Below are 17,252 nucleotides of genomic sequence, written 5' to 3'. Positions count from 1 at the left end.
TAAAACAGCTTATTATCAGCTTTCTACTAAATCCTTTTCACTGGTCCACTTAATGAAAGTGCGTATAAATAGCACACAGCTTTTAAAGTCTCATTTATGCCTATTTTATACTTTCAGAGTGTAATTTTCCTCCGTTCACATAACAAGTCAATTGGTTAGGGTACAGTACGGTGGAGGTTCTCCTCCTGTTACACTACATAACATCAAAATTAATGTACAAACTGTGAAATAGTCAGAGTTAGAGTAAAAGCTGAGGGCAGGACGTCATTTCCTTGAAATATGTAGCGGAAAATAATACTCAAAAGCATAAAAAAAGCCTTGTAAACACAGTAAATGAGTTGGCGTGTAATAAGTACACCGCTTCATGAGATCTGGCTGTAACTGGTGAAAGTGCCTTCCTCATGAACACCAGGGTCTGAGTTGAAGACCCAACAATATCTGCTAAATATGATGAAGTTTTGAACCAATTGGAGGCACTTCTACTCATGGCTTTAACTATTCTTGAGGTACAGAATTACAAAAACCACTTCCTGAAGTGGATCCAGTTCCTGCTCTTTATTCTTTTATCAGTTTTATGAACCATGTGATGCTGTGGCTTAGTTGGTCAAAGTGCCTGTCTCGTAAACAGGAGATCCTGGGTTCAAATCCCAGCAGTGCCTGTGGTCCATCAGAGCAAGCTATGACTTAGCATGAGAAACTGGTAGTTAGCAGGGTTCTACTGAATGCTTTGCATTGTTGCTCTTCATCAAATGATGGACCTTTAAATGAGCATCATGGTCATTTTGAGTCTGTTCTTTGGTCAGACTTGATAAAAAAAAATTTTTGAAGTCACAGTTAGTTTTGGGAGAGTCTCAGGACCTTGTTTCCTGAAATGGATCCAGTTCCTGCTCTTTATTCTTTCATCAGTTTTATGAACCATGTGGCCCTGTGGCTTAGTTGGTCAAAGTGCCTGTCTAGTGTAAAAATTGGCTTTGTTCTTAGACATTATGAATGAAATAGTCTCAGTACTTTTCCATGATGACCTAAAGTGATCCAGGAGTAGGGAGACAAAACAATTGGGAAAGCAAGGGCAGATTCACACGTACACATTGTTTTGGGCTGATCCAGAGAATATGACGAAGCATATTGGACCTACTCATGTCCAATCGTACTCGGTCGAGTGTGAGTCCAACCTATGAGGCTATAAATACAAATGATAACCGGAAGTCGAGGTGCAGTCTGACGGACTTCCTGCGGGATATGATATGCTTTGACGTTCCGGATCAGAATGCTGAACAGACGTTCAGCCAAGAGGAGAACCGAGCACCAAGCAGTGACAGGATTGGACCAGAAGAGACTACATGACATCATAAAAAATTGTATTTGTTCATCTGTTGTATTTCATGTAATCATTAAGCTGATTAATCATTTTGTGGGTATAAAACAACCAATCATTAGTATGACCATTGCCAGTGGGGTGACTCGGCTGTTTGGAGCGGGACCTTAGACTTTGAAAGGTAATGAGTTGGTCGGTCGCCAAGTGGAACTGGGGCCATAGGAGAATTTTTTTTTACGTGATAATTTTTGATAAATCAGTGTTGTGTGTTGTAATGGTACTTGTGGGGGAGCAAGGCCTTGTGAACCACATAGAGTTTTAGGCCATTATGAACAAAGAGTCCACACAGAGGATGGGTTCGGGGCCACATACACACAATACATATAGCAAAATATTATTTTCTACATATAATCTATTAAGAAATGTGCTCATTTGCGGAGTTATTATCAGTTGAGTGAGGAAGGTTTTAAACTTACTAGAAAAGAGTCTCTATTTCTAGAATCTTGATCAATACTCCTGATATAGAAGGTTTTTTGCTAACGCATTAGAATTGTTTTCTACTATTTCCACATGCCTGTGCAATGAAGACTTGCTTGCTGCTGTAATTGCTACAGCAGCACCAACATGGAGATGAATGAATATTGTAGTGGTTTGGAGCCGGCATATAGGGAAAGGTATTTGGCGTTAGTTGAGAAATACATTGGGCGTGACCCATACTTAAAGCTGCGGTCGGCAGCTTTTTTTTAGTCTTATTAGCTTGAACTGTCATGGGATTCTGGAAGTAGAATATAAAATAGGCTGTTTAGGAAAAATAACGAAATCTGTAGCTCCCTCTGAAGCCTGTAATCTTGCTTGCAAAAACCGAGCGCTCCCGGCTGTTTTTAACCAATCAAGTTAGGGTGGAGGAATCCTACCTGTCAATCACAGCTTGTGCACACGCTGCTGAGCGTGAGTCTGCCCCAGCTTGTGTGCGCTCACACTGGTGTGAACTCACGTGCACAACCTCGTCCACAGAGGGGGAGGGGTTTGGGGGGCGATTCGGAGCTTGTTAGAGGTTGGGGGAGGGACCTGAAAGTTGTATCAGTTCGAATTTTCCGACTTTAGACTCGTAATTTTGAAAACCTGCCGACTGCAGCTTTAATGAAAATGTCCGAATTTTCGCAAGACCGGAACGATTTGCCGAATATAGAGGCTGTGGACATAACGAGCTACCTGGTTCTCCAGACGTCTTACTACACCAAGCAACAGATGAAGGCCCACAAAAGTGTGGAGGCATACAACTATTACCACAGCGGATGGATCAGCAAACTCGGAGTAAAACGTCTACAGAATGATTGTGTTTTGGTGTTGGCCAGGGTCAGTTTGTTTTCTGTGTTGTTTATGGTGCATTATACCAATGGAAAATGCAGTGTGTAGTGCAGGGCTGGGCAGTAAAGCAGAACTTAACATGTTGAATGCCGAGCTGTGAATGTTGGCACTCAAATAACAATCAAAAATGTTTATGTTTTGATAAAATGCCGAGATCCAAATATCCAAATGCTGACATTGTGTCTTTGTTAGCCTAATGCACAAGAGAGAGAGAGAGAGAGATTCTGTTGTCAAGAACTTGGGAGCTAATGTGCACTGTTAGCACTTAAGCACTTCGTGGATACTACTGAAACGCGAAGATTGTGACGATGTGACAAATTTGTTTTGTTTAGATCAACCACTCTCAGAGATCGCATGAAACACCGATGGCGGTGTCTTAGCTCTGTGTTTTGGTAACCCAGCTTGACCGTCGGAGCCCAGTCCACTGACTCAGTAGCTAACAACGCGCTGAGGCAGCCTTCAAAACAAAGCCCAAACATAGCCCGTATTACATTACTGTTGATTGGCATTTAACAACATAACACTTTACTGCACTACCACTAAACAGTTAGATTTCGCACATACCTTTGACGAAGTGGTCACCGCAGACACGAGCATTTGCAGATTCAGTTCCTCCAGTCTGTAAACGTAGGTTGGCTATCCACTTTTGGCGGCGTTGTTTTATTAGTTTTTTCCATTTCTCACCTCTATGGGCGATAACCTTAGGTACTCGATAGTAACCCTTTCCCTTCTCTCAGTGTGACCGATTGCTACATCCAAAAACGCCACAAAACTGAGGCATTTTGGGTAAAAAAGTGGCAGACAAAACACAGTGTTTTCAATGGGATCCAGCTTCAGTTGCTCACCACTTAGGTTCCAGTGTTGTGCGTGAACGAGTTCAAAAGAACGCTTTCATTGAACACGCTCATTTTTTCGTGAACGTTGAACTGAACGCAACACATTTTTTAATAAAGAACTTGAACGTAAATTAGTTCACATTATGTGTCATGAACGGCAGACATTGTAAATGAACGTTGGAATTTGTTTTCCATTGAAAACTGAGTGACATCTGTTTTCTGTTTTGAAACGCAACAAGAGAAATTCCTCCCTCCTGTATTCTCGCTAGTGCCGCTTAAATCATGTATCACCAGACAGAAATGGTTTTGACATTGGGTGTGCAATGCATTGCGGGCAACGTAGTGTCCAGCTGAGAATAGTTGAATAACATACTGGCTTCCGCACGACTTTACCCGTGATTAATTGCGCGCGGAGGGCTGGAGGAGCGAGAGAGAGAGAGAGAGAGAGAGAGAGCAATGACGAGAGTGAGAGAAAGCGCTGCAATTTTTAAAAAAAGGTTAGTGGAAGTGATGGCACGGAGACAGACACCGATTCTCCTTATGAACATTTAAAACAATTTTACACTCTTGCAAACCAAGACCCCGACGGCAAAAATCTTACTTTTCTGTGTAAGATATGTCCACCTGCGCAGCAAAAACAAGTTAGGGCATCAACAACGTCCTTCTCGAATTTGAAACGGCACATTGAGTTAAAACATCCATCCAGTGTGAATGCATATATGCACGCCCTCGATGGTCATAAGGGAGGAAAGGGAAAAAAGACCCCCTGCCAACCCCAAACGCAAATGACACTGCCAACTGGTCTACCTTGTCTGTACTGCTGCAAGTTTCATCACCTGGTAAGAAACCCACAATTGCAGTGTCATGAGCAATGTCTACAATGAGCAGTTTCAAAGAACATATAGTGATTTCTAGCTCGTAGTGTGAAAAAAAGTATTTATTTGAATATCTCACGAAAAACGTAAAATGAACTGAACTTTGAACTAGTTCAGAATTAAAATTGTGGACTTTGAACGTGAACTGTTCACTTTGAGCATGTATGAACTGAACTTGAACTAGTTCAGAAAAGCTGTGAACTGGAACAACACTGTTAGGTTCGCGCGCTTAGAAAATACGGAAGTGAAGTCAAGAGAAACCCTCCTATAAACACTTCATTTTCAATTGAATTACTCCGGTCCATTCTTGAATTAAGGAACCAAATCTAACAATAGATAAAAATGTATTTGCAAGGAATTTCTATTTAATTTCTACCTAATTTGAGCATTTACATGGCTTTGAAGTGAAAGAGTACGACACTCTGGGACAGACCACATTCACTGCATAAATGTGAAGCCTCATTTTTGTGGGCAAATCACTCTCAGATCACCTCAAAGGAGTCACTCCTGATTCTTGTGCTCAAAAGTGCTTCTCTTTGGGGTTGTCTTGGTAGTGAAAATGTACAAGATCTGAAACTTTGAAACAAAATGGATTACTTCTAGGGATGACATGTGATTTTCCAAGTCAAATAGAAGATCAATATTGTGGTCACGATTAGAATGACACTTATTTTCTATCAGAAGCGAGACTTTGTCATGATAAGTGCCCTAATAGAAACACTGAGCTGTTCCTCATTATAGTAAGTGCTTCTTGTTGGGGTAGTTTCATGACCTGCAGATCTTCCTTATGTGAGCTGAACGGCGAGCTCACCGTTATCCACTTTTTTTTGAGAACATGGTGGAAAGTCGTGTTAAGTTTGGGTGAGATTCTGAACAGACTCCTTCGGCGATTGAAGACTGTCTTCCAAAGAATAAGAAATGATCTCAAGTAGTCGTGTGGATACCTCAGTAGGACATGCACTTCAACTTTATGCACATTCTTTGGAGAAAATGGTGGAAAGTGCATGAGGTTGGGGTGGGATTCTTGCCTCACTGTATGATGAATCCAGACTCTTAAATCTTTCCACAGTGTGGGGAGCCAATTTACAATCCACCCACTTTTTCTGTCTCTTACACTTGATACCAGACTGTACATTTGGTTTTGTCTTGTTTTGAAGTACGTGTGATGGAACTCCAACTGGAGGCTTCCTCCGTCAAACAAGTTTCATGGAGCAAACTTGCAGAAAGCTGATTGATCACTCATCAACACCTAACTGCCCTCATGTCTGCATTCATTCCAAAACGATTCTTCTTTGAATGGTTGTTTAATGGCCCATTGCCTTGACCATAGAAACCTTGTGGAAAAGGAAGGTGGAGTTTGTTGGAACCACAAACACTGAGCATATAAACTGGGCAACTCTGTTTAACACACTCACCCAGTTGGAAACGCAACGTGGAGGACACAAGAAAGTGAAAGTGAAAGTGAAGAAACTGGAGCCAGGAGAAATTCATGTAAGAAAAAAATCTGATTCACTGTCTGTGCTGACTTGTGTTTGAGTTCAGGAAGTGCTTCTGGTTGGGGCGATTGTACACGACAAATGCTATTGACTGTAACTGAAGCTAGCAGATGAGTGTATCACATGGAGACCACCTCAAACAGACACACTGATGGTTCTTGATTTCATAAGTGCTTCTCTTTTGGGGTTGTTTCGCTTGTGAGATTTTCTTCAATAAGACATGACTGTTCTTTCCTGAATTTGTCCCCAACATTACCTTAACACAGGCACTGACTACATTTCTTCAAAAAGTAAGTGCTACTTGTTGGGGTAATCTTGCAAACGGCTCTCATTCAAAGATCCTACTACAAAATATGAACTATAGATAAAAATGTATTTGCAAGGAATTTCTATTTAATTTCTACCTAATTTGAGCATTTACATGGCTTTGAAGTGTGCAACACTCTGGGACGGACCACATCCACTGCGTAAATGTGAAGCCTTATTTTTGAGGGCAAATCACTCTCAGATCACCTCAAAGGAGTCACTCCTGATTCTTGTGCTCATTCCAAAACGATTCTTCTTTGAATGGTTGTTTAATGGCCCATTGCCTGGACCTCAGAAACCTTGTGGAAAAGGAAGGTGGAGTTTGTTGGAACCACAAACACTGAGCATATAAACTGGGCAACTCTGTTCAACACACTCACCCAGTTGGAAACGCAACGGGGAGGACACAAGAAAGCATCAACTGGAGCCAGGAGAAATTCATGTAAGAAAAAAATCTGATTCATTGTCTGTGCTGACTTGTGTTTGAGTTCAGGAAGTGCTTCTGGTTGGGGCGATTGTACACGACAAATGCTATTGACTGTAACTGAAGCTAGCAGATGAGTGTATCACATGGAGACCACCTCAAACAGACACAATGATGGTTATTGATTTCATAAGTGCTTCTCTTTTGGGGTTGTTTCGCTTGTGAGATTTCCTTCAATAAGACATGACTGTTCTTTCCTGAATTTGTCCCCAACATTACCTTAACACAGGCACTGACTACATTTCTTCAAAAAGTAAGTGCTACTTGTTGGGGTAATCTTGCAGACGGCTCTCATTCAAAGAACCTACTACAAAATATGAACTATAGATAAAAATGTAATTGCAAGGAATTTCTATTTAATTTCTACCTAATTTGAGCATTTACATTGCTTTGAAGTGAAAGAGTGCGACACTCTGGGACAGACCAAATCCACTGCGTAAATGTGAAGCCTCATTTTTGTGGGCAAATCACTCTCAGATCACCTCAAAGGAGTCACTCCTGATTCTTGTGCTCAAAAGTGCTTCTCTTTGGGGTTGTCTTGGTAGTGAAAATGTACAAGATCTGAACCTTTGAAACAAAATGGATTACTTCTAGGGATGACATGTGATTTTCCAAGTCAAGTAGAAGATCAATATTGTGGCCACGATTAGAATGACACTTGTTTTCTATCAGAAGCGAGACTTTGTCATGATAAGTGCCCTAACAGAAACACTGAGCTGTTCCTCATTATAGTAAGTGCTTCTTGTTGGGGTAGTTTCATGACCTGCGGATCTTCCTCGTGTGAGCTGAACGGCAAGCTCACCGTTATCCACTTTTTTTTGAGAACATGGTGGATAGTCGTGTTAAGTTTTGTGAGATTCTGAACAGACTCCTTCAGCGATTGAAGACTGTCTTCCAAAGAATAAGAAATGATCTCAAATAGTCGTGTGGATACCTCAGTAGGACATGCACTTCAACTTTATGCACATTTTTTGGCAAAAATGGTGGAAAGTGCTTTGAAGTTGGGGTGTGATTCTTAACTGACTGCTTCAGCAATTGAAGACATTTCCTGGACTGTCTTCTAAATAGTAGGAAACTCTTGAAGATTCACATGGATTCCTAAGTAGGACATGCACTTCAACTTTATGCACATTCTTTGGAGAAAATGGTGGAAAGTGCTTTGAAGTTGGGGTGTGATTCTTAACTGACTGCTTCAGCAATTGAAGACATTTCCTGGACTGTCTTCTAAATAGTAGGAAACTCTTGAAAATTCATGTGGATTCCTCAGTAGGACATGCACTTCAACTTTATGCACATTCTTTGGAGAAAATGGTGGAAAGTGCATGAGGTTGGGGTGGGATTCTTGCCTCACTGTATGATGAATCCAGACTCTTAAATCTTTTCACAGTGTGGGGAGCCAATTTACAATCCTCCCACTTTTTCTGTCTCTTACACTTGATACCAGACTATACATTTGGTTTTGTCTTGTTTTGAAGTACGTGTGATGGAACTCCAACTGGAAGCTTCCTTTGTCAAACAAGTTTCATGGAGCAAACCTGCAGAAAGCTGACTGATCACTCATCAACACCTAACTGCCCTCATGTCTGCATTCATTCCAAAACGATTCTTCTTTGAATGGTTGTTTAATGGCCCATTGCCTGGACCATAGAAACCTTGTGGAAAAGGAAGGTGGAGTTTGTTGGAACCACAAACACTGAGCATATAAACTGGGCAACTCTGTTCAACACACTCACCCAGTTGGAAACGCAACGTGGAGGACACAAGAAAGTGAAAGTGAAAGTGAAGAAACTGGAGCCAGGAGAAATTCATGTAAGAAAAAAATCTGATTCACTGTCTGTGCTGACTTGTGTTTGAGTTCAGGAAGTGCTTCTGGTTGGGGCGATTGTACACGACAAATGCTATTGACTGTAACTGAAGCTCGCAGATGAGTGTATCACATGGAGACCACCTCAAACAGACACACTGATGGTTCTTGATTTCATAAGTGCTTCTCTTTTGGGGTTGTTTCGCTTGTGAGATTTTCTTCAATAAGACATGACTGTTCTTTCCTGAATTTGTCCCCAACATTACCTTAACACAGGCACTGACTACATTTCTTCAAAAAGTAAGTGCTACTTGTTGGGGTAATCTTGCAAACGGCTCTCATTCAAAGATCCTACTACAAAATATGAACTATAGATAAAAATGTATTTGCAAGGAATTTCTATTTAATTTCTACCTAATTTGAGCATTTACATGGCTTTGAAGTGTGCAACACTCTGGGACGGACCACATCCACTGCGTAAATGTGAAGCCTTATTTTTGAGGGCAAATCACTCTCAGATCACCTCAAAGGAGTCACTCCTGATTCTTGTGCTCATTCCAAAACGATTCTTCTTTGAATGGTTGTTTAATGGCCCATTGCCTGGACCTCAGAAACCTTGTGGAAAAGGAAGGTGGAGTTTGTTGGAACCACAAACACTGAGCATATAAACTGGCCAACTCTGTTCAACACACTCACCCAGTTGGAAACGCAACGGGGAGGACACAAGAAAGCATCAACTGGAGCCAGGAGAAATTCATGTAAGAAAAAAATCTGATTCATTGTCTGTGCTGACTTGTGTTTGAGTTCAGGAAGTGCTTCTGGTTGGGGCGATTGTACACGACAAATGCTATTGACTGTAACTGAAGCTAGCAGATGAGTGTATCACATGGAGACCACCTCAAACAGACACAATGATGGTTATTGATTTCATAAGTGCTTCTCTTTTGGGGTTGTTTCGCTTGTGAGATTTCCTTCAATAAGACATGACTGTTCTTTCCTGAATTTGTCCCCAACATTACCTTAACACAGGCACTGACTACATTTCTTCAAAAAGTAAGTGCTACTTGTTGGGGTAATCTTGCAGACGGCTCTCATTCAAAGAACCTACTACAAAATATGAACTATAGATAAAAATGTAATTGCAAGGAATTTCTATTTAATTTCTACCTAATTTGAGCATTTACATTGCTTTGAAGTGAAAGAGTGCGACACTCTGGGACAGACCAAATCCACTGCGTAAATGTGAAGCCTCATTTTTGTGGGCAAATCACTCTCAGATCACCTCAAAGGAGTCACTCCTGATTCTTGTGCTCAAAAGTGCTTCTCTTTGGGGTTGTCTTGGTAGTGAAAATGTACAAGATCTGAACCTTTGAAACAAAATGGATTACTTCTAGGGATGACATGTGATTTTCCAAGTCAAGTAGAAGATCAATATTGTGGCCACGATTAGAATGACACTTGTTTTCTATCAGAAGCGAGACTTTGTCATGATAAGTGCCCTAACAGAAACACTGAGCTGTTCCTCATTATAGTAAGTGCTTCTTGTTGGGGTAGTTTCATGACCTGCGGATCTTCCTCGTGTGAGCTGAACGGCAAGCTCACCGTTATCCACTTTTTTTTGAGAACATGGTGGATAGTCGTGTTAAGTTTTGTGAGATTCTGAACAGACTCCTTCAGCGATTGAAGACTGTCTTCCAAAGAATAAGAAATGATCTCAAATAGTCGTGTGGATACCTCAGTAGGACATGCACTTCAACTTTATGCACATTTTTTGGCAAAAATGGTGGAAAGTGCTTTGAAGTTGGGGTGTGATTCTTAACTGACTGCTTCAGCAATTGAAGACATTTCCTGGACTGTCTTCTAAATAGTAGGAAACTCTTGAAGATTCACATGGATTCCTAAGTAGGACATGCACTTCAACTTTATGCACATTCTTTGGAGAAAATGGTGGAAAGTGCTTTGAAGTTGGGGTGTGATTCTTAACTGACTGCTTCAGCAATTGAAGACATTTCCTGGACTGTCTTCTAAATAGTAGGAAACTCTTGAAAATTCATGTGGATTCCTCAGTAGGACATGCACTTCAACTTTATGCACATTCTTTGGAGAAAATGGTGGAAAGTGCATGAGGTTGGGGTGGGATTCTTGCCTCACTGTATGATGAATCCAGACTCTTAAATCTTTTCACAGTGTGGGGAGCCAATTTACAATCCTCCCACTTTTTCTGTCTCTTACACTTGATACCAGACTATACATTTGGTTTTGTCTTGTTTTGAAGTACGTGTGATGGAACTCCAACTGGAAGCTTCCTTTGTCAAACAAGTTTCATGGAGCAAACCTGCAGAAAGCTGACTGATCACTCATCAACACCTAACTGCCCTCATGTCTGCATTCATTCCAAAACGATTCTTCTTTGAATGGTTGTTTAATGGCCCATTGCCTGGACCATAGAAACCTTGTGGAAAAGGAAGGTGGAGTTTGTTGGAACCACAAACACTGAGCATATAAACTGGGCAACTCTGTTCAACACACTCACCCAGTTGGAAACGCAACGTGGAGGACACAAGAAAGTGAAAGTGAAAGTGAAGAAACTGGAGCCAGGAGAAATTCATGTAAGAAAAAAATCTGATTCACTGTCTGTGCTGACTTGTGTTTGAGTTCAGGAAGTGCTTCTGGTTGGGGCGATTGTACACGACAAATGCTATTGACTGTAACTGAAGCTAGCAGATGAGTGTATCACATGGAGACCACCTCAAACAGACACACTGATGGTTCTTGATTTCATAAGTGCTTCTCTTTTGGGGTTGTTTCGCTTGTGAGATTTTCTTCAATAAGACATGACTGTTCTTTCCTGAATTTGTCCCCAACATTACCTTAACACAGGCACTGACTACATTTCTTCAAAAAGTAAGTGCTACTTGTTGGGGTAATCTTGCAAACGGCTCTCATTCAAAGATCCTACTACAAAATATGAACTATAGATAAAAATGTATTTGCAAGGAATTTCTATTTAATTTCTACCTAATTTGAGCATTTACATGGCTTTGAAGTGTGCAACACTCTGGGACGGACCACATCCACTGCGTAAATGTGAAGCCTTATTTTTGAGGGCAAATCACTCTCAGATCACCTCAAAGGAGTCACTCCTGATTCTTGTGCTCATTCCAAAACGATTCTTCTTTGAATGGTTGTTTAATGGCCCATTGCCTGGACCTCAGAAACCTTGTGGAAAAGGAAGGTGGAGTTTGTTGGAACCACAAACACTGAGCATATAAACTGGCCAACTCTGTTCAACACACTCACCCAGTTGGAAACGCAACGGGGAGGACACAAGAAAGCATCAACTGGAGCCAGGAGAAATTCATGTAAGAAAAAAATCTGATTCATTGTCTGTGCTGACTTGTGTTTGAGTTCAGGAAGTGCTTCTGGTTGGGGCGATTGTACACGACAAATGCTATTGACTGTAACTGAAGCTAGCAGATGAGTGTATCACATGGAGACCACCTCAAACAGACACAATGATGGTTATTGATTTCATAAGTGCTTCTCTTTTGGGGTTGTTTCGCTTGTGAGATTTCCTTCAATAAGACATGACTGTTCTTTCCTGAATTTGTCCCCAACATTACCTTAACACAGGCACTGACTACATTTCTTCAAAAAGTAAGTGCTACTTGTTGGGGTAATCTTGCAGACGGCTCTCATTCAAAGAACCTACTACAAAATATGAACTATAGATAAAAATGTAATTGCAAGGAATTTCTATTTAATTTCTACCTAATTTGAGCATTTACATTGCTTTGAAGTGAAAGAGTGCGACACTCTGGGACAGACCAAATCCACTGCGTAAATGTGAAGCCTCATTTTTGTGGGCAAATCACTCTCAGATCACCTCAAAGGAGTCACTCCTGATTCTTGTGCTCAAAAGTGCTTCTCTTTGGGGTTGTCTTGGTAGTGAAAATGTACAAGATCTGAACCTTTGAAACAAAATGGATTACTTCTAGGGATGACATGTGATTTTCCAAGTCAAGTAGAAGATCAATATTGTGGCCACGATTAGAATGACACTTGTTTTCTATCAGAAGCGAGACTTTGTCATGATAAGTGCCCTAACAGAAACACTGAGCTGTTCCTCATTATAGTAAGTGCTTCTTGTTGGGGTAGTTTCATGACCTGCGGATCTTCCTCGTGTGAGCTGAACGGCAAGCTCACCGTTATCCACTTTTTTTTGAGAACATGGTGGATAGTCGTGTTAAGTTTTGTGAGATTCTGAACAGACTCCTTCAGCGATTGAAGACTGTCTTCCAAAGAATAAGAAATGATCTCAAATAGTCGTGTGGATACCTCAGTAGGACATGCACTTCAACTTTATGCACATTTTTTGGCAAAAATGGTGGAAAGTGCTTTGAAGTTGGGGTGTGATTCTTAACTGACTGCTTCAGCAATTGAAGACATTTCCTGGACTGTCTTCTAAATAGTAGGAAACTCTTGAAAATTCATGTGGATTCCTCAGTAGGACATGCACTTCAACTTTATGCACATTCTTTGGAGAAAATGGTGGAAAGTGCATGAGGTTGGGGTGGGATTCTTGCCTCACTGTATGATGAATCCAGACTCTTAAATCTTTTCACAGTGTGGGGAGCCAATTTACAATCCTCCCACTTTTTCTGTCTCTTACACTTGATACCAGACTATACATTTGGTTTTGTCTTGTTTTGAAGTACGTGTGATGGAACTCCAACTGGAAGCTTCCTTTGTCAAACAAGTTTCATGGAGCAAACCTGCAGAAAGCTGACTGATCACTCATCAACACCTAACTGCCCTCATGTCTGCATTCATTCCAAAACGATTCTTCTTTGAATGGTTGTTTAATGGCCCATTGCCTGGACCATAGAAACCTTGTGGAAAAGGAAGGTGGAGTTTGTTGGAACCACAAACACTGAGCATATAAACTGGGCAACTCTGTTCAACACACTCACCCAGTTGGAAACGCAACGTGGACGACACAAGAAAGCATAAACTGGACCCAGGAGAAATTCATGTAAGAAAAAAATCTGATTCATTGTCTCTGCTGACTTGTGTTTGAGTTCAGGAAGTGCTTCTGGTTGGGGCGATTGTACACGACAAATGCTATTGACTGTAACTGAAGCTAGCAGATGAGTGTATCACATGGAGACCACCTCAAACAGACACACTGATGGTTATTGATTTCATAAGTGCTTCTCTTTTGGGGTTGTTTCGCTTGTGAGATTTTCTTCAATAAGACATGACTGTTCTTTCCTGAATTTGTCCCCAACATTACCTTGACACAGGCACTGACTACATTTCTTCAAAAAGTAAGTGCTACTTGTTGGGGTAATCTTGCAGACGGCTTTCATTCAAAGAACCTACTACAAAATATGAACTATAGATAAAAATGTATTTGCAAGGAATTTCTATTTAATTTCTACCTAATTTGAGCATTTACATGGCTTTGAAGTGAAAGAGTGCGACACTCTGGGACAGACCAAATCAACTGCATAAATGTGAAGCCTCATTTTTGTGGGCAAATCACTCTCAGATAACCTCAAAGGAGTCACTCCTGATTCTTGTGCTCAAAAGTGCTTCTCTTTGGGGTTGTCTTGGTAGTGAAAATGTACAAGATCTGAACCTTTGAAACAAACTGGATTACTTCTAGGGATGACATGTGATTTTCCAAGTGAAGTAGAAGATCAATATTGTGGCCACGATTAGAATGACTCTTATTTTCTATCAGAAGCGAGACTTTGTCATGATAAGTGCCCTAATAGAAACACTGAGCTGTTCCTCATTATAGTAAGTGCTTCTTGTTGGGGTAGTTTCATGACCTGCAGATCTTCCTTGTGTGAGCTGAACGGCAAGCTCACTGTTATCCACTTTTTTTTGAGAACATGGTGGAAAGTCGTGTTAAGTTTGGGTGACATTCTGAACAGACTCCTTCAGCGATTGAAGACATTTCCTGGACTGTCTTCCAAAGAATAAGAAATTATCTCAAACAGTCGTGTGGACACCTCAGTAGGACATGCACTTCAACTTTATGCACATTCTTTGGCGAAAATGGTGGAAAGTGCTTTGAAGTTGGGGTGTGATTCTTAACTGACTGCTTCAGTGATTGAAGACATTTCCTGGACTGTCTTCTAAATAGTAGGAAACTCTTGAAGATTCACATGGATTCCTCAGTAGGACATGCACTTCAACTTTATGCACATTCTTTGGAGAAAATGGTGGAAAGTGCATGAGGTTGGGCTGGGATTCTTGCCTCACTGTATGATGAATCCAGACTCTTAAATCTTTCCACAGTGTGGGGAGCCAATTTACAATCCACCCACTTTTTCTGCCTCTTACACTTGATACCAGACTGTACATTTGGTTTTGTCTTGTTTTGAAGTACGTGTGATGGAACTCCAACTGGAGGCTTCCTTTGTCAAACAAGTTTCATGGAGCAAACCTGCAGAAATCTGATTGATCACTCATCAACACCTAACTGCCCTCATGTCTGCATTCATTCCAAAACGATTCTTCTTTGAATGGTTGTTTAATGGCCCATTGCCTGGACCATAGAAACCTTGTGGAAAAGTAAGGTGGAGTTTGATGGAACCACAAACACTGAGCATATAAACTGGGCAACTCTGTTCAACACACTCACCCAGTTGGAAACGCAACGTGGAGGACACAAGAAAGCATCAACTGGAGCGAGGAGAAATTCATGTAAGAAAAAAATCTGATTCATTGTCTCTGCTGACTTGTGTTTGAGTTCAGGAAGTGCTTCTGGTTGGGGCGATTGTACACGACAAATGCTATTGACTGTAACTGACGCTAGCAGATGAGTGTATCACATGGAGACCACCTCAAACAGACACACTGATGGTTCTTGATTTCATAAGTGCTTCTCTTTTGGGGTTGTTTCGCTTGTGAGATTTTCTTCAATAAGACATGACTGTTCTTTCCTGAATTTGTCCCCAACATTACCTTAACACAGGCACTGACTACATTTCTTCAAAAAGTAAGTGCTACTTGTTGGGGTAATCTTGCAGACGGCTCTCATTCAAAGATCCTACTACAAAATATGAACTATAGCTAAAAATGTATTTGCAAGGAATTTCTATTTAATTTCTACCTAATTTGAGCATTTACATGGCTTTGAAGTGAAAGAGTGCGACACTCTGGGACAGACCACATCCACTGCGTAAATGTGAAGCCTCATTTTTGAGGGCAAATCACTCTCAGATCACCTCAAAGGAGTCACTCCTGATTCTTGTGCTCAAAAGTGCTTCTCTTTGGGGTTGTCTTGGTAGTGAAAATGTACAAGATCTGAACCTTTGAAACAAACTGTGGATTACTTCCAGGGATGACATGTGATTTTCCAAGATCAATATTGTGGCCACGATTAGAATGACACTTGTTTTCTATCAGAAGCGAGACTTTGTCATGATAAGTGCCCTAATAGAAACACTGAGCTGTTCCTCATTATAGTAAGTGCTTCTTGTTGGGGTAGTTTCATGACCTGCAGATCTTCCTCGTGTGAGCTGAACGGCAAGCTCACCGTTATCCACTTTTTTTGAGAACATGGTGGAAAGTCCTGTTAAGTTTGGGTGAGATTCTGAACAGACTCCTTCAGCGATTGAAGACATTTCCTGGACTGTCTTCCAAAGGATAAGAAATGATCTCAAATAGTCGTGTGGATACCTCAGTAGGACATGCACTTCAACTTTATGCACATTCTTTGGCGAAAATGGTGGAAAGTGCTTTGAAGTTGGGGTGTGATTCTTAACTGACTGCTTCAGCTATTGGACAAGTTTCCAGGACTGTCAACCAAATAGTAGGAAACTCTTGAAGATCCATGTGGATTCCTCAGTAGGACATGCACTTCAACTTTATGCACATTCTTTGGAGAAAATGGTGGAAAGTGCATGAGGTTGGGGTGGGATTCTTGCCTCACTGTATGATGAATCCAGACTCTTAAATCTTTCCACAGTGTGGGGAGCCAATTTACAATCCTCCCACTTTTTCTGTCTCTTACACTTGATACCAGACTATACATTTGGTTTTGTCTTGTTTTGAAGTACGTGTGATGGAGCTCCAACTGGAAGCTTCCTTTGTCAAACAAGTTTCATGGAGCAAACCTGCAGAAAGCTGATTGATCACTCATCAACACCTAACTGCCCTCATGTCTGCATTCATTCCAAAACGATTCTTCTTTGAATGGTTGTTTAATGGCCCATTGCCTGGACCATAGAAACCTTGTGGAAAAGGAAGGTGGAGTTTGTTGGAACCACAAACACTGAGCATATAAACTGGGCAACTCGGTTCAACACACTCACCCAGTGGGAAACGCAACATGAAGGACACAAGAAAGCATCAACTGGAGCCAGGAGAAATTCATGTAAGAAAAAAATCTGATTCATTGTCTCTGCTGACTTGTGTTTGAGTTCAGGAAGTGCTTCTGGTTGGGGCGATTGTACACGACAAATGCTATTGACTGTAACTGAAGCTAGCAGATGAGTGTATCACATGGAGACCACCTCAAACAGACACACTGATGGTTCTTGATTTCATAAGTGCTTCTCTTTTGGGGTTGTTTCGCTTGTGAGATTTTCTTCAATAAGACATGACTGTTCTTTCCTGAATTTGTCCCCAACATTACCTTAACACAGGCACTGACTACATTTCTTCAAAAAGTAAGTGCTACTTGTTGGGGTAATCTTGCAGACGGCTCTCATTCAAAGATCCTACTACAAAATATGAACTATAGCTAA

At 41.1% G+C, this 17,252-nt stretch overlaps 1 non-coding gene across 1 annotated transcript; it reads left to right on the top strand.

Moving 5' to 3' along the window:
- The first annotated feature begins 585 nt into the window (after positions 1 to 585).
- trnat-cgu (transfer RNA threonine (anticodon CGU)) lies at positions 586 to 659 on the top strand. Its single transcript has one exon. It is a non-coding gene; the product is annotated as a tRNA-Thr (tRNA).
- The last annotated feature ends 16,593 nt before the right edge of the window (positions 660 to 17,252 follow it).

Source organism: Odontesthes bonariensis, chromosome 11 (assembly GCF_027942865.1).
Source record: "Odontesthes bonariensis isolate fOdoBon6 chromosome 11, fOdoBon6.hap1, whole genome shotgun sequence".
Lineage (NCBI taxonomy): Eukaryota > Metazoa > Chordata > Actinopteri > Atheriniformes > Atherinopsidae > Odontesthes > Odontesthes bonariensis.
Note: the sequence above shows the minus strand (reverse complement) of the source record. Positions and strands in the feature narration are given on the sequence as shown.